The following is a 27,002-nucleotide window of genomic DNA, read 5'->3' on the forward strand; positions in this document are numbered from 1 at the left end:
GATGAGAAAAAAGATTAGCAGAAAGAAAGGAAAGGAAGGAGAAATTAACCATGTAAATTAGAAACATAAAAAGACAAACATCTGGATTGGTAGACAGATAAGCAAGTAGTTAGGTAGATAGGTAGATAGATAGATAGATAGATAAATAAACAGGTAGGCATATAGATAGATAGACATCCGTAGGTAGGTAAAGACAGATAGATAGAGATAAAGAGAGATAAACAGATAGCTAGATAGATAGGAAGGCAGAAAAACACATCAAGTTAAACACTCCAGCCCGGCAGTTTCGAGGACCCAGCGAGGCGGTGTTGGGACTTGCTGGCGTGTCTCCGGGCGTGTGTTTGCAAGGTTGGCATCGTCAGAGGCGCCCACCCCTCACACCAACTATTCCCAGAGGCCAAAAAGGAGGTTAATCGAGTTATAATGTGTGTTCTTTTAGGTTCACGGTACAGAAGAAGGCTCAGACTACCACCAGGGTCATAAGAGTACCCCTGGAAAGGCCCTAAGCTCCCACGAAAGACTAGTAAATTACGTGTTCTTGGGAGCAGAAATGTTTAATATGGCCCTTGAAGCCCTGGGTGGCGAAAGGCAGGAAGGAAGCAGGCCGGCGCACGTCTTGGCTTGTAATTATAACGGGAAAATAACATCCGCCTTGGAAACTGCGATGTCAGGCCGAGTTTCGCGCCGCATCGCTTTTCAGAGGCAAGATACACCTTACAGAGCGAACCAGTGTCGATATTCTCAGACCCTTCCTCCTCCCACGTCAACTACTTCCACATCAACTATTTCTTTTAATCTTTTAATCTTAACCCCTCTGCTGCGATTGGCACGGATTTGGCTTTCACTGGTAGTCTGGTAACATACAGTCCCAGGTCTTTCTCTGCCTCTGTGGTGGATAGTGGAGTGTTTCCCATGTGGTTTTGGCATGCTGGATATCCCTTCACTGGTAGCCTGGTAACATATAGTCCCAGGTCTTTCTCTGCCTCTGTGGTGGATAGTGGAGCGTTTCCCATGTGGTATTGGTGTGCTGGATATCCCTTCACTGGTAGCCTGGTAACATATAGTCCCAGGTCTTTCTCTGCCTCTGTGGTGGATAGTGGAGCGTTTCCCATGTGGTATTGGTGTGCTGGATATCCTTTCACTGGTAGCCTGGTAACATATAGTCCCAGGTCTTTCTCTGCCTCTGTGGTGGACAGTGGAGCGTTTCCCATGTGGTATTGGTGTGCTGGATATCCACTTCCAAGGTGCAGGACTATACATTTTCTTCATTGAATTGTAGCAGCCACTTTTTGTTCCACTCCTGTAGCTTGGTGATGTCTTCTTGTAGGAAATCTGCATCCAAGGGGTTAATCTTATTGTATTTTTCTCCTGCCAAAGATAGTCTGCAGCACCTCACTGTAACTTCTGCCAGCTGTATGTTTCTGTATTGGGATTCGTTTGTATCTAGTAAATAAAAAAAAATGCCAAAAAGGAGATCAATCGGGTTCTCAAGAGTGGTATTTTAGGTTCACGGTACAAAAGAAGGGTCAGACTACCAGAGGGGTCATAAAACTACCCATGCAAATGCCCAAAACTCCTACGAAAGCCTTGTCAAATGCGTGTCCTTTTTTTTATAACAAAGGAGACAGCTCAAGGGCACACAAAATAAGAAAACACTAATGATAAAAAAAGCCCGCTACTCGATGCGCCGAAATGTTTAAACGTATCGGGCTGCCATTACGACTGTTTCCCAAGACCACAGACAAGATTAATCGGATTTTCTTGGGTGGTTTTTTTTTTTTCGGTCAAGATGCAGAAGTCGGATAAAACCATCATTAAAACCGCAAAACAGTTCATGAAAATAACAGCAATTTCTACGAGAGGCTTTTCAAACAGACGACTATTTCCCAGGACCACAGAGAAGAGTAAGCGTTTTTTCCTGGGTGTTTTTTCCCGTTCAAGATGCAGAAGTCGGGTAAAACTATCACTAAAACCGCAAAACAGTTCATGAAAATAACAGCAATTTCTACGAGAGGCTTTTCAACCAGACGACTATTTCCCAGGACCACAGAGAAGAGTAAGCGTTTTTTCCTGGGTGTTTTTTCCCGTTCAAGATGCAGAAGTCGGATAAAACCATCATTAAAACCGCAAAACAGTTCATGAAAATAACAGCAATTTCTACGAGAGGCTTTTCAACCAGACGACTATTTCCCAGGACCACAGAGAAGAGTAAGCGTTTTTTCCTGGGTGTTTTTTCCCGTTCAAGATGCAGAAGTCGGGTAAAACTATCACTAAAACCGCAAAACAGTTCATGAAAATAACAGCAGTTTCTAAGAGAGGCTTTTCAACCAGACGACTATTTCCCAGGACCACAGAGAAGAGTAAGCGTTTTTTCCTGGGTGTTTTTTCCCGTTCAAGATGCAGAAGTCGGGTAAAACCATCATTAAAACCGCAAAACAGTTCATGAAAATAACAGCAAATACGAAACTTTATCTCTCGTTATCCTCTTTTACGTGGACCGGAGCCTTCATTTCATTATCTCATCCCTGTAAACGAATCAAGGCCTTTATCCCTAATATCTGTACGTGGACAAATATCTTCAATCTTCTAAGTGAACCGAAGCCTTCATTCTTTCATTCCTTTTTCTGGTGAACTCTGGATAAGCTTTCCTTCCTGCGTTCTTGCTCCTCCTTACGACTTAAACTTTTTCACGTGGGTACCGTCAAGACTCTAAATGAACCAGTACTTTCAATCTCTTAAGAAAAACAGTGTCTTTATTCCCTCATCCCTTTCACTAGTAAACTCTGGATAAGCCTTCCTTCCTGCGTTCTGGCTCCTCCTTACGACTTAAACTTTTTCACGAGGGGACCATCAAGACTCTAAATAAACCAATACCTTCAATCTCTTAAGAAAACCAGTGTCTTTATTCCCTCATCCCTTTCATTAGTAAACTCTGTACCAGTCTTCCTTCCTACGTTCTTGCTCTTCCTTAAGGCTTAAACTTTTTCACGAGGGAGCCATCAGGACACCTCTCGGACTGAATTATACCATGTTTTCGGCCCTTTCCTCTGTGTTCTTTTATAGGCAGCTCCGTTTTATTTCTTGTCTGGCTTTCCCTCGGCCTGTTCGTCTCCTGCACCGTAAAAGCGTCGCTGGGAGTGTCTGCTTAAACTTCTTCACGATGGGGCCATCAGGACACCGCTCGGACTGAATTAGAACATGTTTTCGGCCCTTTCCTCTGTGTTCTTTTACAGGCAGTTCCGTTCTATTTCTTGTCTGGCTTTCCCTCGGCCTGTTCAGAGGGAGGGAATGGCCGACGATGCGGTGTTGAGACGGGAAAATCTGTGCACTCCCTCCCTCCATCTCTCTTCCCCTCCTGCTGGCCGGACGCTGGTCAGTCGCCTCAGCTGAAAGTCCACGTAGAGGTGCTTGCAGCGGGGTGGGGGTGGGGGTGCCTGGAGACTGACCAGCGTGTGATAACCCACTTGCGTGTGTTCGGCCGCGGGAGCTGACTTAACGGGAACAAGTGTGTGGGAGGGAGGGTTGCCGTGGGGATGAGGGCGATGCCACAAGGGTGAGCATTGTGCAGGGACGCGCCTTGGCCGGGCAATGCGCCAAGCAGACAGATCCGTGTTACATCACTGGGCATGTGGCGCTGGCCCTCACGACCCTGCACGCGTCAGGCTCTGCTCTTAGGTACAGTCGGTCGGTTGAACAGAATTTGAGCGAATCTTATAGACATGGTTTTGTGTTGGTAGGTACCAGTGGCTCGAGTCTACATTGGCACCCACCTAACCAACACAACACCATGTCTATAGGTTGCGCTCAAATTCTCTTCAGTCGACCATTGAGTGTTCCGATACTTTTTTTGCCGACTGTACAAAGAGAAGGCACACGAAAGTTTACTAAAGGAATGGTCAGTGTGGGACGGAGCAGTGTCTCGATGCTTCCCTCCTGAAAAAGGATGAAAGTCGTAGGAAGGAGGAAATACAGACGAAGAAAAGAAGAAAAGATTTTCGAACCGAGATTGATATTTGTCTTGGCGTCTTCTAACTATTTTTTTTTTTATTGAGTCACCGTCCTGCTTTACTTTTTATCCGCATTGCCTTTGACCGCCCACTCTCCCTCCGCCTCCCCCAGCCAGCGGTGTCCATCGTTACATTACGTCACTCTTCGTCGCCGTCGTCCGCGTTCCTTGAGTCATGTGCGAGTCGGCGCAAGGCAGAGGCTGTGTCGGACACGCCTGACGCGGCGGCGACGGTAATGACACGTCTTGGCTCCTCTGCGGCGGCGGTGGGGACGCGTGGACGACACTCACGCCGGGGCTGACGGTGACTTCATGATGACAGTGACAACCGGTGCCGTCAGACACGACCGCGGCGACCTTCGCGACGCGTTCGACCAGATTAGGATGGATTTTTTTCTTGTGGCGAAAAAGACAAATCGAGCTAAAAAAAAAAATGCCCGCCATCAAGACAGAGGTGGATAAAGTTAATAAAGTTTGGAGCATACGTTATAGCTGCGCGTGGCGGCGGCGCTCATCTCTGTCACGTTGGCCCTTTGAGCCTGTGGTGGGAGAGAACCCTTCTTTTTTTTTTTACAGCAAAGGAGACAGCACAAGGGCACAAAAAAAGGAAACAACAATAAAAAAAAGCCCGCTACTCGCTGCTCCTAAACTATCACTAGGCACCCGACTATGGACTAGGGGCCATATTTGCAAACAAGAACACGTAATTTACTAGTCTTTCGTGGGAGTTTAACGCATTTCCAGGGGTACTTTTATGACCCTGGTGGTAGTCTGAGCCTTCTTCTGTACCGTGAACCTAAAAGAACACTCATTAGAACTCGATTACCCTCCTTTTTGGCCTCTGGAAATAGTTGCTGTGAGGGGTGGGCGCATCTGACAATACCAACCTAAGGACCCGACACTTAACCCGACACAGTGCAGTGCAGCATCCGGGTCACCACAGTTTACCCTCCGCAGCATTTCCCCGGGTACCCATTTATGGACCAGCCCGAGAGGGAGGATGAACAGCTGGGTGGACTGCACGCCGACTGACCAGTATGAGATGCGGACTCAGACCCGGAGATTCATAGTCAGGGACGCTAACCACTGCACCACGGAGGAGTCAAGACAGACGGATGGCGACAAAAATAAATAGTTCCAAAGGTGTGTTGAACGAGTTTTAGCCGAAAGAGAAGGCAGCCAGGCTGTCCCCGAGTATACCAACGAAGGGGATGACATAGTGAAGATCTGAGCCCTTATTTTCAAACATTCCAAGGCTCACACACACACACACACACACACACACACACACACACACACACACACACACACACACACACACACACACACACACACACACACTCATTTGTTAAGGCTTTGGGGTTGCGTTATTAATTCCATGGGTAGTTTTGTGCCTAGTGTTTGTTTGACCAGGCTTCTGCGTCATGAACTTGGAAAACACTCCTGAGAACCCAACTCGTCTCCTTTGTCGCCTCGGGGAATAGATGTGAGGGCCGATAGCGTTTGAAAATATATACGGACCATGGTTAACCCGGTAGCAGCGACGGGCCAAATTTGTGGCTTTACCGTGTAGCAGCGACGGGCCAGATTTTTGACATGATACAAACCCCAAAAAATAGATGATGCATAAACTGATCACAAATGCGTTGATATATATTATGAAATGGTTTGCGTGAGTGATGTTTTTTTTCTCATTTTTCTCGCTTAGAGGGACCATTAAGAAACATGATCCCTGCAGCTACCGGGTTAACTCTCCCCTTCCCGTACGCCGCATTCTGTGTATCCTAAAGCCAGACGCGCGCATCTCCTCACCTGCACAGCGTTATAATATTCTTTCACTATTTATTTTACGGTAAAGAAAAACGTCCACAGCAAAAACAAGGTTAGAGAAGAGAATGTGTTTGTTGGCACCGCGGACACGTGGCTCCATATTAAAGAGACCAGAGGAGGATTAGAAAGGACTGACTTGATTTACTTCATAAGAGGTTTTGATATCTCTCTCTCTCTCTCTCTCTCTCTCTCTCTCTCTCTCTCTCTTCAGTAATAATAAGAATACAAAGAAGGAAAGACTGTGATTAAATTTCCTTCCATGGAGGTCTTGCAACTTACTTCTGTCTCAAATAATAGTAATAATAATAATAATAATAATAATAATAATAATAATAATAATAATAATGACTACTACTACTACTACTACTACTACTACTACTACTACTACTACTACTGCTAAAAGTTCACCTCTAATAACATGACACTCATCTCTGTCCACAAAAGCTCCACCCTGTCATGCACTTCCCGGGAGGAGGAGGAGGAAAGGAAGGGGGGGAGGGGAGAGGGAGAGAAGGTGGAGGGAGAGGGAGAGAAGGTGGAGGGAGAGAGGTAAAAAGGTGGAGGGAGGTGTGGAGTGGTCTTTGTCACTGGCCGGCGGGGTGTGGAATGTGCAACTCTGTGTGTGTGTGTGTGTGTGTGTGTGTGTGTGTGTGTGTGTGTGTGTGTGTGTGTGTGTGTGTATGTGTGACCTCCCCCCCCCCCCCCTCTCTCTTCATTAGTATCAATTTCTCTCTCCCTTGCAGCTCCACCCTTGTTGACACACACACACACACACACACACACACACACACACACCTCTATCCTCACCCCCCCTCCCACACACACAAACAGTTACACCCCCCATCACCCTCACCCCCCCCCACACGCCCACACACGCCCATGCCCCCCACGTAACTGGTCTCGGTGACTTGCTGACTGTCTCCGTTGCTCCTCACGCCCATATATGCCTCTACGCTGCCTCCCCCGACCCGCCCACACCACCAGCTCCTCGCCGCACCTCGCATCCTTTACCCGGAGCATCGCAGCCACGGAGCCACAGGGGGGAGATGCATAGACCGATATTAAGACATTTTCCCTTCTCACATCAGCTATTTCTAAAGGTCAAACAGGGGGTCAATCGGGTTCTAATGAGTGTTGTTTTAGGTTCATGGTACAGAGGAAGGGTCACACTACCACCAGGGTCATAAAACTACTACTGGAAATGACCGTAAATCCCACGAAAGCCTTGTCAAATCTGTGTTCTTGGGCGGCGAGATATCTTGTAATACGACTCTTAGATGGGCCGGTATTGTTAAACGCTCCCTTCTCTTGCATCCATCATTTCTAAAGGCAAAATAAGAGGTCAAACGCGTCTCCATGGGTGTTTCTTTACGTTCACGGTACAGAGGAAGGGTCACACTACCACCACCAGGGTCATAAAACTACCCTTGGAAATGCCCGCAAATCCCACGAAAGCCTTGTTAAATGTATGTACTTGAGCGCTGGAATGTTTAAGAATATGACCCTAAACCAGCCAGCCAGCCCGCTAGCCCCCCGACACCTCGCATCCTTCACCCTGCATCCTTTCCCCGGAGCATGACAGCCTCGGAGCCACAGGGGGGAGATGCACTCGCCAATAGTTTCTCCCGTCACCAGCCAGCCAGCCCGCTAGCCCCCCGACACCTCACATCCTTTCCCCGGAGCATCGTAGCCACGGAGCCACAGGGGGGAGATGCACTCGCCAATAGTTTCTCCCGTCACCAGCCAGCCAGCCCGCTAGCCCCCCCGACACCTCGCATCCTTTCCCCGGAGCATGACAGCCATGGAGCCACAGGGGGGAGATGCACTCGCCAATAGTTTCTCCCGTCACCAGCCATTCAGCTATCCATCACTCGCGGCCTGAAGCTTATCTTGACGGTTGTTTTGAAGAAAGCTCTCTCCCTCTCTCTCTCTGCCTTCTGTGTCCTCTTAGTTCTGAAGCACCTCATCTCCTGTTTTCTTTTTTGTTTTGTTTTTATCTTTAGAGTCGTATTTACCTCATTCGCCTTAGATATTGTTGTATATTGATATTTTCCTATTTCCTTTATGTTCTTTGTTATGAAGCATTTTTTCTACTTTCCTTTCTTTTGAAGTGGTTTCTGCTCACCTTGTAAAAAATGTGGACATACGCTATATTTTTCTTTAGACATGAAGAGCTTTATAGTTATGTTTACCCCATTTGCCTTAGATATGATATTTTAAAGTATTTTTTTCTCTATTTCTTTTTCCATTAATACTCTTTGTTTAGAAGTATCGTTTTCTTCTTCCCTATCTTTTGAAGTGAAATCTGCCTTTCATTAACCTTGCAAAACTATAGATAAATTTGGGGGCATAAGTTATAGATCCTCATGGCCTCGGTGCTCATCTCCGTCTCATGGTGAACTCTGGGACAACCTTCCTTCATCTGTATTTCCCCCTGCCTACGACTTGAACTCTTTCAAGAGGAGGGTATCAGGACACCTCTCCTCACGAAATTGACCTCTCTTTCGCCCACCTATTTTGATTCTTTTTTTTTAGGAGCAGCGAGTAGCGGGCTTTTTTAGTATTGTTTCATTTTTTGTGTGCCCTTGAGCTGTCTCCTTAGCAATAAAAAAATAAAAAATGGCCCTTGAGACTGAGATTGGAAGAACCCATCACCCCGGGACACAGGGCAATTGTGACACCCGGGTTACCACAGTTTACCTTTCCCAGGTTTCCCCAGGTACCCAGTTACCGACCAGCCCGAAAGGGAGGACGACCAGCTGGGTGGGATTCAGAGTGGAGATTTATTAATATTTTTTCTTCTACTTCCTTTACTTTTGGGCGAATTTTGCTTCCTGTTCTTCCTGGTGCTTCCTCGAAATCCAAATTCTTTGTTTAGACTTTCCACAGTGTTCTCTTGGGGGAGTTCTGTGTTCCGTTCCTCCTGTCCCCCGAATCCGGCCTCTTGCAGACTCCTTACGTTCTTTTATTCTTACGTTCAAAGGCATAGTGGTTTGTCTTACAGTTCCAGCATTCTTTTCTTCTCTTAATCTTGGGGGAGTTCTCTCTTCCGTTCCTCCTGTCCCCCGAATCCGGCCTCTTGCAGACTCCTTACGTTCTTTTATTCTTACGTTCAAAGCCATAGTTGTTTGTCTTACAGTTCCAGCATTCTTTTCTTCTCTTAATCTTGGGGGAGTTCTGTGTTCCGTTCCTCCCGTTCCCCGAATCCGGCCTCTCGCAGACTTTCAACCGGCCTCTTGCAGACTCCTTACGTTCTTTTATTCTTACGTTCAAAGGCATAGTGGTTTGTCTTACAGTTTCAGCATTCTTTTCTTCTCTTACTCTTGGGGGAGGTTCCGCTTTTCATCCCTCGCGTCCCTTCCCGAATCCCACCGCTAGAATTCTTTGTTACGACTTTTCATCATCATTCTCTTGTGCTGAGTTCTGCGTTTCGCTCCCCGTCATTTCCTCACTGTTTTGACGTTTTCTCATTCTCTCTCTTCCTTTCCTCTTGTGGTGAGTTCTGCGTTTCGTTCGCCGTCATTTCCTCACTGTTTTGACGTTTTCTCATTATTCTCTCCTTCCCTTCCTCTTGTGCTGAGTTCTGCGTTTCGCTCCCCGTCATTTCCTCACTGTTTTGACGTTTTCTCATTATTCTCTCCTTCCCTTCCTCTTGTGCTGAGTTCTGCGTTTCGCTCCCCGTCATTTCCTCACTGTTTTGACGTTTTCTCATTCTCTCTCTTCCTTTCCTCTTGTGCTGAGTTCTGCGTTTCGTTCCCCGTCATTTCCTCACTGTTTTGACGTTTTCTCATTACTCTCTCCTTCCCTTCCTCTTGTGCTGAGTTCTGCGTCTCGCTCCCCGTCATTTCCTCACTGTTTTGACGTTTTCTTATTTTTCTCTCCTTCCCTCTTGTGGTGAGTTCTGCGTTTCGTTCGCCGTCATCCCCTTGTGTCTCATAGCCATAGTTCTTTATTTTGACGTCTCATCACATTCCCTCCTCGTTCCCTTCCTCTTGGGGTGAGTTCATGCTTGTCGTTCCCGCCTCGTCAGCTCTCCTAGTCACGTACAGTCCAGTGCTTTACCGTCCCGCCACGCACGTCCAGCCGACCTACAAACAGCCTGTGGTGGCCGCGGCGCCTCTCCTGCAGCAGATGTGAGTGTGTCCGCGGCGCCGCCAGTCAGCTTTCACCGTAAAAATGCAAGATTAAGTGATCCTCAGCAGCCTTTCCCAAGCGGCCACGCCCTTAGCTGGAGAAGACCCCGCTAGCCACGCCCTTAGTGACAAATAGGTAGATATACAACTAGATAGGAAGGTAGGTAGGGAGGTGGATAGGTAGGTAGATAGATAATAAGGGAAGAAGGGAGAGAAGAAGGGAGGGAGGGATAGAGGAATAGATAGATGGATAAGAGAGAGAGAGAGAGAGAGAGAGAGAGAGAGAGAGAGAGAGAGAGAGAGAGAGAGAGAGAGAGAGAGAGAGAGAGAGACCACAGAAAAGAGAGAGAGAGAAAGAGAGACAGAGAGAGAGAGAGAGAGAGAGAGAGAGAGAGAGAGAGAGAGAGAGAGAGAGAGAGAGAGAGAGAGAGAGAGAGAGAGAGAGAGAGAGAGAGAGAGAGAGGCAATTACAATACCAGCTACAAAACCACAATAAGCAAAAGGAAACAATAAAAAAAAAGAAAGGGAGAAAATAAGCGTGACCAATCGATTTCTAAAAAAATAAATAAACAGAAATTCACACACACACACACACACACACACACACACACACACACACACACACACACACACACACACACACACACACACACACACACACACACACACACACATAATAAGTTGCAGTTTTTCCTCGTTCGCTTCATGTCGTGTCGGTGATGTTTGCTACGATTTCCCAAGACAATCTCTCTCTCTCTCTCTCTCTCTCTCTCTCTCTCTCTCTCTCTCTCTCTCTCTCTCTCTCTCTCTCTCTCTCTCTCTCTCTCTCTCTCTCTCTCTCTCTCTCTCTCTCTCCGTTCTTTTTCATTTGTTCATTCATTTCTCTCTTTCTTTCTCTTTCTCTCTCTCTCACTCTTTCTTTATTCTCTCTCTTTCTTTATTCTCTCTCTCTCTCTCTCTCTCTCTCTCTCTCTCTCTCTCTCTCTCTCTCTCTCTCTCTCTCTCTCTCTCTCTCTTCTACGAAACTACAACATAAATACGACCAAGGAGGTGTTATTTTCTTATGAGAGGCGGTGTGAACTTTAAGAACTAGACGTGACCACCAATAAACAGCTTTCCTTGACAATATACGAGACAAGCGAAGGGTAAAGGAAGACAAAAAACACCCGCAGTATTTAGTGGTAAGGAACTAGCGGAGGGTAGTTGATAGAGTGTAGTTGATAAGAAATTGACATGCCTGCTTCCATTGCTGTAAAAATATAAATCGCAGTCTTTTTTTTTTGTTTTCGGTTTTTGGTGTTACAGAAAACAGACGGAGAAACTGAAAAGAACGACCAAATCCCTCTTATATAGGTTCGAATTATAAGGGGAGGAAAAGACATACGAGTTAATCCTGCTCCAAAGCTTTTCTAGACAGTAAACAAGGTCACGTGACGAGGAGAAAAGACATACGAGTTAATCCTGCTCCAAAGCTATTCTAGACAGTAAACAAGGTACGTGACGAGGAGAAAAGACATACGAGTTAATCCTGCTCCAAAGCTATTCTAGACAGTTAACGAGGTACGTGAAGAGAGAAGCAAGTCAATGATACTCGTAATATCAAAGAAAACAGATGAAAGAACAGAAATCATAGACCAAATATCTCTTATAAATGTTCATGACATAAGAAGAAGGAAATCCACACGAACTGAGAATGTTCCAAGGTTCATCAGTGTAAGAAAAGGTGAAAGATTAAAGATACTGGTTAACTCTTGCATTAGGAATTGTCTCCCCTCTTGAAAACGTCCAAACGAAAAGAAAAAGGAAACACGGAAGAATTAAGAATGTTCCAAAGTTCATCAGTGTAAGAAAAGGTGAAAGATTAAAGATACTAGTTAACTCTTGCATTAGGAATTGTTTCGACACTCCCTTCATTAAAACGTCCAAACCAAAAGAAAGAGGAAACATGGAAGATTTAAGAATGTTCCAAAGTTCATCGGTGTAAGAAAAGGTGAAAGAACAAAGATACTGGTTAACTCTTGCATTAGGAATTGTTTCGACACTCCACTCTTGAAAACGTCCAAACCAAATGAAAGAGGAAACACGGAAGAATTAAGAATGTTCCAAAGTTCATCAGTGTAAGAAAAGCTGAAAGATTAAAGATACTGATTAACTCTTGCGTTAGGAATTATCTCTCCTCTTGAAAACGTCTAAATCATAAAACTGACCTCATCATTGGAAGGGAGAAATGAAAGAATTATAAACTGGTTAACTCTTGCATCAGGGAGTTAACCAGCAACAAAGAATATCAGTGTGAGAGGAAGATGAAAGCCTTATTATATTGGTTGACTCTTGCATTAGAAAGTTAATCCGAATCTAAATTTATAAGTGTAAGGGAAAGATGAAAGATTGAAGATACTGGTTAACTCTTGCATTAGGAAGTTAAAAAAGAAAGTCTATCAATGTATGGGAGGGATGAAAGAACTAATATACTGATTAACTCTTGCATTACGGATAAACACCATGGAAGGGAAAGATGAAAGAGCAGGATACTACTTAACTCTTGCATTAGGGAGCGGGACAGCATAATAGTGGAAATATGCGCTTAAATTCAAAGTCTTGTTTATCGAGGCCGCTGGTGAGGTGTCAGGTTCAAAGGAGCGATTAAAAAGTACCAAGGGAAGGAACACTATAGAAGACTTTAAATAAAAAATGCAGTCAGTTTGGAGAATTGTGTTGATATGTGGATGTTTTGCTATACAAGTTTGACAGGTGTGTGTGTGTGTGTGTGTGTGTGTGTGTGTGTGTGTGTGTGTGAGAGAGAGAGAGAGAGAGAGAGAGAGAGAGAGACATAGGTAAACATCACGGCGCATTTTCTCATTATTTTCGCTTGTTTTCCTTCAGAATGTCACGCTTGCTTATGAATTTACTTATAAGAGAGAAACCTCACGCCACGATGTTCAGTCTGGCATTCACGGCCGCGCACGTTTGTTTGCACGAAGAAAGAGCGTCCGTGCATGGGTTAAGAGCAAGACCCGCCATCTCCTCCGCCTCCCCGTCCCTTCCCTCTCTCCTCCGTCTCTTCCCCGCCCTACCCTATCTCCCTCCATCTCCTACCTCCTCCTCCCTTTCCCTTCCCTCCTTCCCCCGCCCCTTTCCTCCCTCTCTTCGCTTCCCTCCTCTTCCTCTTCCCCTTCAACGCCTCTTATCCGCTCCTCCATTCCCTCCTCCCCTTTCTACTGCAAATCCCCTCCCTCCCCCCCGCCCCTCTCCTATCTACACCGCCATTCCTCGCTCCTCCCCGCCCTACTCCCACCTTACGCGCCCCTCTAACTCCCCCTCCCCTTCCCCCGTGCCCCTCCTTCGTGAATCTATCCAATCGATATGTCGCTCCTTGCTGAAGAAAGACGCAGCTCAACTCGACCCTTGCCCAATGATTTTATTGACCACCACCACCACCACCACCGCCACCACCACCGCCACCACCACCAACCACCACCACTTGCAAGAGCTCCACATCACTACCACCGCCACCACCACTACCGCCACCACCACTACCACCACCACTTGCAAGCCGCCACACCACCACCACCACCACCACCACCACCATCACTACTACCACCACCAACAACAACAACAACATCAACACTACCTTGCCTCCGCCGCCCTTACACTATTTTTTTTGTGGGTGGAATTTTTATATATATTTTTGTTTTTTCCCTTATATGGTGTTTTTTCATTCCTTCTTTTTCTTTCTCTTCTTTTTCTTATTTTTTTTCCCACGCGTGTCCGTCAGCCTTTGTTGTTTTAAAATAATTGCTCAGGATTAATATTTTTTTTGGCGCGGCTGTAAACAAACACTGCCGCCGCGGATGTCAGACCCACAGAGACACGAAGCAGCGGTGGCCATCCCGAGGTTTGTCTAACGCGCCACACTCACGCTCCTTCACACCTCCACCGCCATTATTAACACTACAGGAGGAGGAGGGGGAGGATGAGAGAGAGAGAGAGAGAGGAGAGAGAGAGAGAGAGAGAGAGAGAGAGAGAGAGAGAGAGAGAGAGAGCATGAGCAAAGCAAACGTGAGCGAATGGGCAGAGAGAGAGAGAGAGAGAGAGAGAGAGAGAGAGAGAGAGAGAGAGAGAGAGAGAGAGAGAGAGAGAGAGAGAGAGAGAGAGAGAGAGAGAGAGAGAGAGAGAGAGAGAGAGAGAGAGAGAGAGAGAGAGAGAGAGAGAGAGAGAGAGAGAGAGAGAGAGAGAGAGAGAGAGAGAGAGAGAGAGAGAGAGAGAGAGAGAGAGAGAGAGAGAGAGAGAGAGAGAGAGAGAGAGAGAGAGAGAGAGAGAGAGAGAGAGAGAGAGAGAGAGAGAGAGAGAGAGAGAGAGAGAGAGAGAGAGAGAGAGAGAGAGAGAGAGAGAGAGAGAGAGAGAGAGAGAGAGAGAGAGAGAGAGAGAGAGAGAGAGAGAGAGAGAGAGAGAGAGAGAGAGAGAGAGAGAGAGAGAGAGAGAGAGAGAGAGAGTGTGAGAGGCAGTCTAGGTTGCCCCTCAGACCTTACGTGACAGCCTCCTTGCACCCCCCCCCTAGGAAGCCCCGTCAACCCCGTGCCCTCTATCTCGCGGGGTCGGGGTCGCCTTCCGCTTCCTCCTCGCCCCGCCCCGCCCCGCCCCGTCTCCTGGGTCACACATGCACGTCGCTGCGCCGGGGTGTAATGAGGGTAATATCAATCATCCATATCTCAGTCGCTCCCTTCCAGGCCATTCCTTTGATATCAGTTCCAGCAGTATCCTTTGAACTCCGTATTTTAGTTTTAGTAGAAGGTAATGCTATAATTGTATTTCCTAAAGAATCCTTATAACCAAAAACTAACTAAAATTATGGGTATTCTTTTTCTTGAACAGAACATTGAATAAACAACAGAACAATAAAATGAAAATACGTATAGCCACCGTTGCCAGCTCATCGTACTCAGACCATAGTATTTACCTGTTTCTGACGCCTAACGATTGCCAAGAGACATCAGGGTCTAACTCTTTTAACGATAACTATAAATGAGTTTCGTTATTGGAGCCCAGAAGACAGTTTTGGGGTAGGAAGTCTGGAGATATAAGCGGCTGAGTACGACAATCTGGCACGTTGCTATTGGGTTTGCTCCTCTCCAGAAACCCACTCCGCCATATGAGTTATCAAGACACCTCTCCTCACGTAATTGACGGCTCTTTCGGACTACTCTTTGGATTCTTTACAGGAGCAGCGAGTAGCGGGCTTTTTGTTTTATTGTTTCCTATTTTTGTGTGCCCTTGTGCTGTCTCCTTTGCTGTAAAAAAAATATATATCATCCATTTTCACTTTCCGCTAATCTTTCTAAGCTTTCCTCGAAGGTGTAGACATCGGCAGTCACACCATAAGCTTTTTTTTAAGTGAGCGTTCAACCCCTTCCTTCTCATCCATTCTCACTTTCACGAATCTATCTTAACTTCCCTCGATATTCTTCCCTCCTGGAACTCCCCCCTTCCAGAACTCCCCCTCCTCCTTATCCTTCATCCTCAATCTTCACGAACCTATATAAGCTCTCCTCGATATTCTCCCCTCCTGGAACAACCCTCCCCTTTCCAGAGCTCCCCTTCCTCGATCTTCACGAATCTGTCTAAGCTTTCTCCGATATACTCCCCTCCTGGATCCCTCCCCTTTCCAGAACTCCCCTTCCTCGATCTTCACGAACCTATAAAAGCTTTCCTTGATGTCCTCCCCTCCTGGAACCCCCCCTTTCCAGAACTCCCCTTCCTCGATCTTCACGAACCTATATAAGCTTTCCTTGATATCCTCCCCTCCTGGAACCCCCTCCCTTTCCAGAGTTCCCCTTCCTCGATCTTCACGAATCTATCTAAGCTCTCCTTGATATCCTCCCCTCCTGGAACCTCCCCCTTTCCAGAAGTCCCCTTCCTCGATCTTCACGAACCTGTCTAAGCTCTCCTTGATGTCCTCCCCTCCTGGAACAACCCTCCCCTTTCCAGAACTCCCCTTCCTCGATCTTCACGAATCTATCTAAGCTTTCTCCGATATCCTCCCCTCCTGGATCCCTCCCCTTTCCAGAACTCCCCTTCCTCGATCTTCACGAACCTATATAAGCTTTCTCCGATATACTCCCCTCCTGGATCTCTCCCCTTTCCAGAACTCCCCTTCCTCGATCTTCACGAATCTATCTAAGCTTTCTCCGATATCCTCCCCTCCTGGATCCCTCCCCTTTCCAGAGCTCCCCCTTCCTCGATCTTCACGAACCTATATAAGCTTTCTCCGATATACTCCCCTCCTGGATCTCTCCCCTTTCCAGAACTCCCCTTCCTCGATCTTCACGAACCTATATAAGCTTTCTCCGATATCCTCCCCTCCTGGATCCCTCCCCTTTCCAGAGCTCCCCTTCCTCGATCTTCACAAACCTATCTAAGCTCTCCTTGATGTCCTCCCCTCCTGGAACCCCCTCCCTTTCCAGAGCTCCCCTTCCTCGATCTTCACGAACCTATAAAAGCTTTCCTTGATGTCCTCCCCTCCTGGAACCCCCCCTTTCCAGAACTCCCCTTCCTCGATCTTCACGAACCTATATAAGCTTTCCTTGATATCCTCCCCTCCTGGAACCATCCCCTTTCCAGAACTCCCCTTCCTCGATCTTCACGAACCTATATAAGCTTTCCTTGATATTCTCCCCTCCTGGACGCCCCCCCCCCCCATTTCCAGAGCTCCCCCTCCCCCTTATCCTCCAACCTCGATCTTCACGAATCTATCTAAGCGTTCCTCGAGGGTGTAAATCATATTGGCAATCACTACATGAGCTTTCTATGTGAGTGTTCCTCCTTCTCATCCAGTCTCACTCTCCACGAATCTATCTATGTAAGCTTTCCTCGAGGGTGGACGGCAAATTGGCAGTGACCACATGAGTTTCTCCACCTCCTCCACCTCCTCCACCTTCTCCTTTTTCTGCTTTTCTCTTTCTTCGCTTACTTCTGCTTCTTGTATTCTTTTCTGCATCTTTTTTTCTTATTTTTTTTCTTCTTTTCCTTTTCTTTTTCAGATCTACAATGCTCGCTATACTACCATTACTACTACTACTACTACTACTACTACTACTACTACTACCACTACTACTACTACTACTACTACCATTACTACAGTTCAAATTACAATGCCAAGTCGTGTTCACCTTCATCATAATTCCCATCACCATCATCATCACTTCCGTACCATGATTCCCTTCCTCCTCGTCCTCTATCATCATCACCATCACCACCACCATCACCACCACCAACAACAACAATGCCCCACGTCGTTCACCCTCACATCACCACAACGACACACGACACAAAGGCGGTGCCGATGTTTACACCTGCCGCTGGGATGGTCACAGGTGCGCCAAGGTGAGGCAGGCGGACCAGGTGAGCGAGCTACTAATGAAGGAATCGATCGTTGGGACGTAGAGGGAAGGCCGACCCTCCCTGACAAGACGCCATGCTCACTGGAAAAGCTTATGTAGTAGTAGAAGTAGTAGTAGTAGTAGTAGTAGTAGTAGTAGTAGAAGAAGAAGAAGAAGAAGATAAAATAAAGAGGAAAAAGATGCTGAAAAAGAGGAGGAGGAGGAGGAAGAGGAAGAGGAGGAGCAGAAGAAATAGGAGAGGAAAAAGAGGACTTATTTTTTGCGTGATAATGAGGCTGGACTCCCTGCTCATTGCTTACCCGAACGGACGGACGGAGGGAGGGAGGGAGGAGAGAAAGGAGGGAGGGAAGGAGGAGAGAAAGAAGGGAGGGAGGGAGGAGAGAAAGGAAACATGGAAACATGGAAACATGGAAATGCAGGCAACAGAAAGCCTATTGGCTCATTACGAGGTCGCCCGCTTGGGTGATTTAATCTGCTCGACCGCCACTTGGGGCTTGGTGAGCAGATGAAAGCACCTCGATATTGAGGAGCAGATGGAAGCCCCTCGTTATTCAGTTTACTCCTGACGCAGCGAAATGACGGTCGATTCTATATTTGAAGGAGTTGATGGTATTCGCATTTACTACTTCTGAGGGAAGATTGTTCCAGTGGCGGATGACTCGGTTTGAAAAGAAACTCCTTCCAATGTCTGTGTTACATCGACTCGACTGAATGGGTAAACCGTTATTTCTAGTTCTTGAGTTGGTTTGCAGTTCAAAGAATTTGGAGTAATCGACGTTATTGAACTTTTTAGATACTTGAAGACTTGAATCATATCCCCTCGTAGGCGTCTTTTCTCCAATGTAAAGAGATTGAGTCGCTTGAGTCGTTCCTCGTACGGTTGAGCCCTTAAGGTTGGAATCATCTTTGTGGCGCGTCGTTGAATCCTTTTCCAGTAAAGCAATGTCCTTTCTGTAATTGGGAGACCAGAACTGCACTGCATACTCGAGGTGCGGTCTTACCATGGAATTATACAAGGATAGCATCACGTCTGGTGTTTTACACTCGAAGTTCCTCGCTATGAACCCGAGCATAATGTTGGCCTTGTTGTATGCTATTTTACAGTGATTCGCGTGTTTCAGGTCACTGCTGATAGTGACTCCAAGATCCTTTTCCTCCTGCATCGCTTGCAGAGGTCTCCCATTCATGATGTATGTGTGGTTACTATTTTGGGACCCAATGTGCATGACTTTGCATTTGTCAACATTAAAAGACATTTGCCATTTTTCCGACCATTCGATAATGTGATTGAGGTCTTTCTGAATGATTTCGCAGTCGGTCTTTGTGAGGGCATCTCCACCCACCTTGGTGTCATCGGCAAATTTCGATATTGTGGATTTCAGTCCTGATTCTAGGTCATTGATATATATGATAAAGAGGATGGGTCCCAGCACTGACCCTTGAGGCACTCCACTAGTGACTGGTAGCCAATCGGAAGGCTGTCCGTTGAGTAGTACTCGTTGTTTTCTGTCGGTGAGCCAATCTCTTATCCACGCGATCAGATTGGCTCCGATGCCCGCCGAGTGCAGTTTCTTAAGGAGTCGCTCGTGCGGTACCTTGTCGAAGGCTTTCTGAAAGTCCAGGTATATAACATCACTGGGGATGTGGGCATCCCAGTTCTTATATATACCTTGGAAGAAGTCTAATAAATTCGTTAGGCAGGAGCGCTTGTTTCTGAAGCCATGCTGGGTGTCGGATATTACATTATTGTTTTCTAGAAACTTAACAAGTTTATCTCTAATAATCTTTTCGAGTATTTTTCCTGCCACTGATGTCAAAAAAGGGAGGGAAGGAGGAGAGAAAGGAAGGAGGGAGGGAGGAGAGAAAGGAGGGAGGGAGAGAGGAGAGAAAGGAGGGAGGGAAGGAGGAGAGAAAGGAGGGAGGGAGGAGAGAGAGAAAGGAGGGAGGGAGGAAAGAAAGGTAAAAACTAAAGAAGAAGAAAAAACAGAAGAGGAATCGTGAATGGAAGGTGAACATGGAAGAATGGAGGAGGAGGAGGAGGAAGAGGAGGAAGAGAGAAAGGGAAAGAAGAAGAAGAGGAGGAGGAAAGGAAGAAAGAAAAGTTATAAAAAGTCATAAAAAGAAGGGAAGGAAGGAGGAAGGAGGACACGGGAGAGAAGGGAGGTAAACATGAAAGACTGGAAGAAGAGGAGGAAGATGAACAGAAGGAGGAAGAAAAGCAATAGAGGAAGGGAAGGGAGAAAGGGAGGGAAGGAGGGAGAGAGGCCTTCGAATGGATCGTTTCATAAGACATTTCGCCGCCCAAGAACACATATTTGACAAGGCTTTCGTAGGAGTTGTGGGCATTTCCAGGAGTAGTTGTATGACCCTGGTGGTAGTGTGACCCTTCTTCTGTACCATGAACCTGAAGAAACACTCATTAGAACCCGACTGACCCCCTCTTTGACCTCTAGAAATAGCTGATGTGAGACGCGAAAGTGTTTTAATATCAATACAATATCACACCCACACAGGAAGACTCGGAGCTTGCCAACAACGCCTCAAAAACAGCAATACAGGGCAGGGAAATGCTATCTAAGGGGTGTCTGAAACGTGTCCTGGATGATGTATATTGTATGGGAAAGGAGAGAGTGTCTGAGTGTGTGTGTGTGTGTGTGTGTGTGTGTGTGTGTGTGTGTAGGAGGGAGAGAGGGAGGGAGGAAGAGAGAAGCTGGAAGGGAGGGAAGGAGGAAAGGAGGAAAAGGAAGGGAGGAAAGGAAGATTGAAGGGAGGGAGGAGGAAGAAAATGGAAAGTAATTGAAGTAAGGAAGGAAGGGAAGGAGGGAGGGAAGGGAGGTAAAAATAGATGAATAAAAGGAAGGGAGGGAGGGAGGGAAGGAGGGAGAGGCAGGGATCAATACTCCACCTGACCCTCCACGTCCCTAATGACCTGACCTGTGCAGCGCCGCGCCCCTGAGGTCATCTGGTGCGCCTCTTCCTCCCCCCCCCCCCCCACACACACACACACACACATACTCAAACCAGACTTCCATTCTTCCTTTCCTTCTCCTTTTCTTTCATGATTCCTCTTCTCTCTCTCTCTCTCTCTCTCTCTCTCTCTCTCTCTCTCTCTCTCTCTCTCTCTCTCTCTCTCTCTCTCTCTCTCTCTCTCTCTCTCTCTCTCTCTCTCTCTCTCCCTCTCTTCTACCATGTCTATTTTTACTTTTTTTATCTCTTTTCCTTCCTCCGTTTCTTGTTTTCCCCTCCTCTTCCTCCTCCTCCTCCTCCTCCTCCATTCTTCCATGTTCACCTTCCTTGCACGCTTCCTCTTCTTCTCTTTCTCTTTCATTTTTTTTTTACCTTTCTCTCTCCCTCTCCCTCCCTCCCTCCCTCTCTCTTTCTTTCTCCATGCGAAGCGACGCAGCACAGACCACGGCATGAGTTATTTTTTCGAAAAGTCCAAAAACAATCAATTCCCTTTAAAAACCGCATTGATCGTCACCTTGCTCCGTCGGGAGTGATCTGAACGTAACATAGCATAGTCCAAACGTGCATTAAGGGGCTCTCACACTGGGCAAAGTTTCCGTGGATCTTCAGTCGAACCACGATTCCCGCTGGCGTGGTTCTCATATTTCCGTGGCTTTCTGGCGTGTCCACGATCTTCCAAAGCTACGGTAGAGTTCACTGAAGGGCGACGGTACTACTCACCATCATCATCAGCAGCAATAACAAGAAACAAATGAGAACCACGCTAGCAAAAGTCGTGGTTTGACTGAAGATCCCCGGAAAGCTTGCCCAGTGTGATAGCCCTTTAAGACTACCCGCAGGTGAGTCCAGTGGCTGAGGAGTTGGTTAAATCACTAAGCAGAAAGCCTTGTAGTGTGAGTCAACAACAGCAAGGGTTTCTGCTGCCTGTTCGTCCATTTTCCATGTCATCTCAGCTAACCTCATTATCATCTTCATTAAATTTCCCTCCACTCACTAGACCTGACCCATCTCTCTCTCTCTCTCTCTCTCTGTCTCTGTCTGTGTCTCTGTCTCTCTCTCTCTCTCTCTCTCTCTCTCTCTCTCTCAACCTCTTCTTCCTATTCCATTCCTCATATATTATTCTCCCTCCCTCTCCCCTCCCTTCCTTTCAACTTCTCTCCTCCCTCCCTTCTTCCTCTACCTTTCCCTCTTTCTGCTCCGTCTCTCTCCCTCCCTCTCCCTCCCTTCCTTCCTTTCTTTATACCTTTCAACTTCTTCCTTCCCTTTCATTTATCTCCTCCCCCCCTCCTTTCTCTCTTTCTGCTCCTTCTCCCTTCTTCCTTCAGTCCCCTCCCTCCTCCCCTTCGCTCGCTTCTCAACCCCCTCTCTCATTCCTCCCTCGTAGCAACAGAAGTTCACGGCTCCACACACACACACACACACACACACACACACACACACACACGTTTTTATGCACTCAACAGACAACGCGGGCCCTTCAGAGCTTGTACGGGCGGCGCGCAGCTTAATTAATCAGATATCACGAACCGCACACACACACACACACACACACACACACACACACACACACACACACACAAACACACACACACATCTATCTGTTTGGGTCTATCTCATCTCAAAGACAGAAAAAGGAGATGAATTGCCTTCTGATCAATGTTCTATTTGGTTCATGGTACAGAAGAAATGTAATTATAGGAACAGAATATGTATAGAATTGGGATTATAAGGAAAGAAGGAAGGAAGGAAGAAAGGAAGTGAGGTATGAAACGAAGGAGGAAGGAAGGGACCCAATAAAAGGAATTAAGGAAGAAAGAAAGAAAGAAAGAAAGAAGGAAGGAAGGAAGGAAGGAAGAAATGAGGATATATAGCTGATAAGGGAGATCCAGGAGAAGGAAGGAGGGAGGGAAGGAAGGCAGAAAGAAAGGGAGAAAGAAAAAAACACGAAGGAAGGAATAAGGAAAATACCCAATAAAAGAAAGAAAGAAAGGAAAGAAAGAGAAAGGGAGGGAGAGAGAAAGGAGAGCAAGGAGGAGAAACGAAGGAAGAAAGAATGGATAGAGGGAAGGAAGGAAGGCAGTTGGGTTGAAGAGAAAGAAAGGAAAGAAGAAAGGGAGGGAGAGAGAAAGAAGAGCAAGGAGGAGAAACGAAGGAAGAAAGAATGGATAGAGGGAAGGAAGGAAGGCAGTTGGGTTGAAGAGAAAGAAAGGAAAGAAGAAAGGGAGGGAGAGAGAAAGAAGAGCAAGGAGGAGAAATGAAGGAAGAATGGAGGGAAGGAAGGAAGGAAGGCAGTGGAGGAAGGAGAGATGTCTGGTAATACTGCATTGGCCTGACTTGGCAATGATGCAGAGGAAGAAGCGGAGGTCAAAGGTTACAGGGCCACAGCATTCCTCCCCCCCCCCCTCACCTCTCTTCCTCTTCTCTCTCTTCCACCTTCCTCTATTTCTCCTTCCTCCCCCCCTCTCTTCCTCTCCTCCACTTTCTCTATTCCACCTTCCTCTATTTCTCCTTCCTCCTTTCCATCCCTCTATTTTTTTTCCTCCTCCTCCTCCTCCTCCTTCCCGCCTTCCTCCTCTTCTCTCTTTCGTTTTCCTAATTTTCTCTCTTTTCAATTTCTTCCTCCATTCCCGACTCCCTCTTGCTTCGCTATCTTCTCTTTCTTTCTTTCTTTCCCTCTTCCCCTTCACCTCCTCCTCCTCCTTTGTGCCTCTCCGTTGCCTGGTGATGTAATTCTAGCCTTCTGATTAAATCGAGCACATATTTTTTCCCTTCGTCTACCAGTCGTGCGTCACATCAAAGGTTGCTGTGTACCCAATGCCTCGTTACCGCCTCCTGACGCCTGTGACAATGCATGCGTGTGCCGCCGCTGATGTTGTCGTGTGCTGAGGTCAAACAAATTTCGCCACTCACGCCAACCTGTCCGAGGTGGAGCAACGTGTGTTTGTTGTTGTCACGGCAGCGGCCTTGACCACGGCAGGGACGGGGACGCGGCGGCAGGCCACCCCACGCCACGCCAGCCCACGCACTCATGAAGGGCCCAGGGGAAGGTGAAGGGATCCTGCTCGGCTGTGCCAGAGTCTTAGGGCACTTAAGTATTGCTTTATTTTTATTCTAGACAGGAAGATTGTACAACGGCTGTTCAAAAGAAAGGAAAGGGCGACAAAAGCGGGAGGATTCCCAAACAGGACGTGCACGGTGACACACACAGCCGCAGACACAGGCGGCGGGGAGTGACAGCAGCGTCAGTATTGTGGCGACAACGGCAGCATACTAAGCATGGTGGACGTGTTGGCTGCCAAAACGCAACACAACTACGCAATTCGCCAGGCTGGGTTGGTCAGTCAGGCACGCGGGCAGGGCCAGGTGGGCCGTGCCCACCGCCGCCACGCACCGCCCTGAACCACCCAATCCGGGATCAACCAGGCCCGAGCCAGCTACGTCCAGTGGCGGCGATGTGACGAGGAAACATTATGAGCGAGTCTGCTGGACGACGGAAACCTTGCACACGACGCGGCGCAGCGCAGCATTACAGTACATTACATTTTTTACATTTTATTATCCCTTTATACAATTATGTATTTACAATAATTCTGTAGTGCAGGGAACACACTTAAGGCTGGGAGCTTTCTGGCCAGTACTGGAAACTTAGGTGCTGGATTTAATCAATAGTGCACAAAAAAAAAAAAAAAAATATATATATATATATATATATATATATATATATATATATATATATATATATATATATATATATATATATATACAAAAGTAAAATGATGATAATAATGATAATAATAATAATAATAATAATAATAATAATAATAATAATAATAATAATAATAATAATAATAATAATAATAATAATAATAATAATAATAATAATAATAATACTAATACTACTACTACTACTACTACTACTAATAATAATAATAATAATAATAATAATAATAATAATAATAATAATAATAATAATAATAATAATAATAATAATAATAATAATAATAATAATAATAATAATAATAACAATAATAATGATAGTTATAGTAATAATAATAATAATAATAATTAACACTGTGATAATTATAAAGTAATATCATTAGTACAAAAATTGTAATTGATTTATAAAAACAATACGGTAGTGCTGTAAATGATAATGTAAGCAATAGCACCGCGGAGGGCTGCGCTGGGAGGGCTTGCACTACCCGGAGCTTACCTGTGAACCTCCGGCCACACCCGCTATGAGATGTTTCATAGCTCGAGGTGTAGGCCTACCACGTACCGCAGGTTATATAAATGTATAACACTCGAGTGTGCACGTACAAGAAAAGATAATATCGCACTAGTAAATATTTTGTTGATAAAATATTTAAAAAAAGAAGAGAATATATTTTCACCAGACACAGGCGCGGCGGCGACTATGTTATGACACACCTGTACGCAGCGACCCGTCCCCAGGAACACACCCATGCGCGGACACTGATTGTCTCTCTCTCTCTCTCTCTCTCTCTCTCTCTCTCTCTCTCTCTCTCTCTCTCTCTCTCAGACAGACAGACAGACAGACAGACAAACAAATTGGGGTCATAGGCCAATGCACATTCTCATTTAAGCTTTCACACACACACACACACACACACACACACACACACACACACACACACACACACACACACACACACACACACAGCAGTTCGAAGCGATGGAGAAAAATATAAAGGAAGAAATAAAACAAAGAAGAGGGAAAAAAATGAGCACAAGGAGGAGGAGGAGGAGGAGGAAGAAGAGGAGGAGGAAAATGCTATAAATAATCTGTTCTGGGAAGGGATTATTTTTTTCCTCCTCCTCCTCCTCCTCCTATATATCTTTCTCTTCTTCCCCTCCTCCTCCTCCTCCTCCTTCTCTCTATCTTCCTATTCTCCTCCTCCTCCTCCTCCTCCTCCACTTGCGGCTGTACCTCTTCCACCTCCACCTGGGTTTTTTTCCTCCTCTTTCGTTTATTCCTTCCTTAAATTTATTCCCTATTTCCTTGATTTTTCTGCCTCCTCCTTCTCTTCCTCATTTTCCCTTCTCCCCCTCTTATACGAGGAGATTTGATTCAAGTCTTCAAGTATCTGAAAAAATTCAATAACGTCGATTACTCCAATTTCTTTGAATTGCAAACCAACCAAAGAACTAGAAATAACGGTTTACCCATTCAGTCTAGTCGATGTAACACAGACATCGGAAGGAGTTTCTTTTCAAACCGAGTCATCCGCCACTGGAACAATCTTCCTTCAGAAGTAGTAAATGCGAATACTATCAACTCCTTCAAATATAGAATCGACCGTCACTTCGCTGCGTCGGGAGTAAACCGAATATTGAGTTGCTTTCATCTGCTCCTCAATGTCGAGGTGCTTTCATCTGCTCATCAAGCCCCAAGTGGCTGTCGAGCAGATTAAATCACCAAAGCGGGCAACCTCGTAATGAGCCAATAGGCTTTCTGTTGCCTGCGTTTCCATGTTTCCATGTTTCATCCTCCTCCTCCTTCTCTTCCTCATTTTCCCTTCTCCCCCTTCTCCTCCTCCTCCTCCTCCTTCTCTTCCTCATTTTCCCTTCTCCCCCTTCTCCTCCTCCTCCTCCTCCTTCTCTTCCTCATTTTCCCTTCTCCCCCTCCTCCTCCTCCTCCTCCTCCTTCTCTTCCTCATTTTCCCTTCTCCTCCTCCTCTGTTTAATAAACATGGAAACATGGAAACATGGAAATGCAGGCAACAGAAAGCCTATTGGCTCATTACGAGGTCGCCCGCTTGGGTGATTTAATCTGCTCGACCGCCACTTGGGGCTTGGTGAGCAGATGAAAGCACCCCGATATTGAGGAGCAGATGGAAGCCCCTCGTTATTCAGTTTACTCCTGACGCAGCGAAATGACGGTCGATTCTATATTTGAAGGAGTTGATGGTATTCGCATTTACTACTTCTGAGGGAAGATTGTTCCAGTGGCGGATGACTCGGTTTGAAAAGAAACTCCTTCCAATGTCTGTGTTACATCGACTCGACTGAATGGGTAAACCGTTATTTCTAGTTCTTGAGTTGGTTTGCAGTTCAAAGAATTTGGAGTAATCGACGTTATTGAACTTTTTTATATACTTGAAGACTTGAATCATGTCCCCTCGTAGGCGTCTTTTCTCCAATGTAAAGAGATTGAGTCGATTGAGTCGTTCCTCGTACGGTTGAGCCCTGAAGGTTGGAATCATCTTTGTGGCGCGTCGTTGAATCCTTTCCAGTAAAGCAATGTCCTTTCTGTAATTGGGAGACCAGAACTGCACTGCATACTCGAGGTGCGGTCTTACCATGGAATTATACAAGGATAGCATCACGTCTGGTGTTTTACACTCGAAGTTCCTCGCTATGAACCCGAGCATAATGTTGGCCTTGTTGTATGCTTTTTAACAGTGATTCGCGTGTTTCAGGTCACTGCTGATAGTGACTCCAAGATCCTTTTCCTCCTGCATCGCTTGCAGAGGTCTCCCATTCATGATGTATGTGTGGTTACTATTTTGGGACCCAATGTGCATGACTTTGCATTTGTCAACATTAAAAGACATTTGCCATTTTTCCGACCATTCGATAATGTGATTGAGGTCTTTCTGAATGATTTCGCAGTCGGTCTTTGTGAGGGCATCTCCACCCACCTTG

The 27,002-nt window shown here is 46.2% G+C and overlaps 1 protein-coding gene across 1 annotated transcript in view; it reads right to left on the minus strand.

Moving 5' to 3' along the window:
* LOC126990240 (uncharacterized) overlaps nucleotides 1–27,002 on the minus strand; it is a 158,865-nt gene that overhangs the window by 114,250 nt on the left and 17,613 nt on the right. The gene's annotated exons all lie outside the window — the stretch shown is intronic.

The sequence above is a fragment of the Eriocheir sinensis genome, chromosome 6 (assembly GCF_024679095.1).
Source record: "Eriocheir sinensis breed Jianghai 21 chromosome 6, ASM2467909v1, whole genome shotgun sequence".
In the NCBI taxonomy this organism is placed as follows: domain Eukaryota; kingdom Metazoa; phylum Arthropoda; class Malacostraca; order Decapoda; family Varunidae; genus Eriocheir; species Eriocheir sinensis.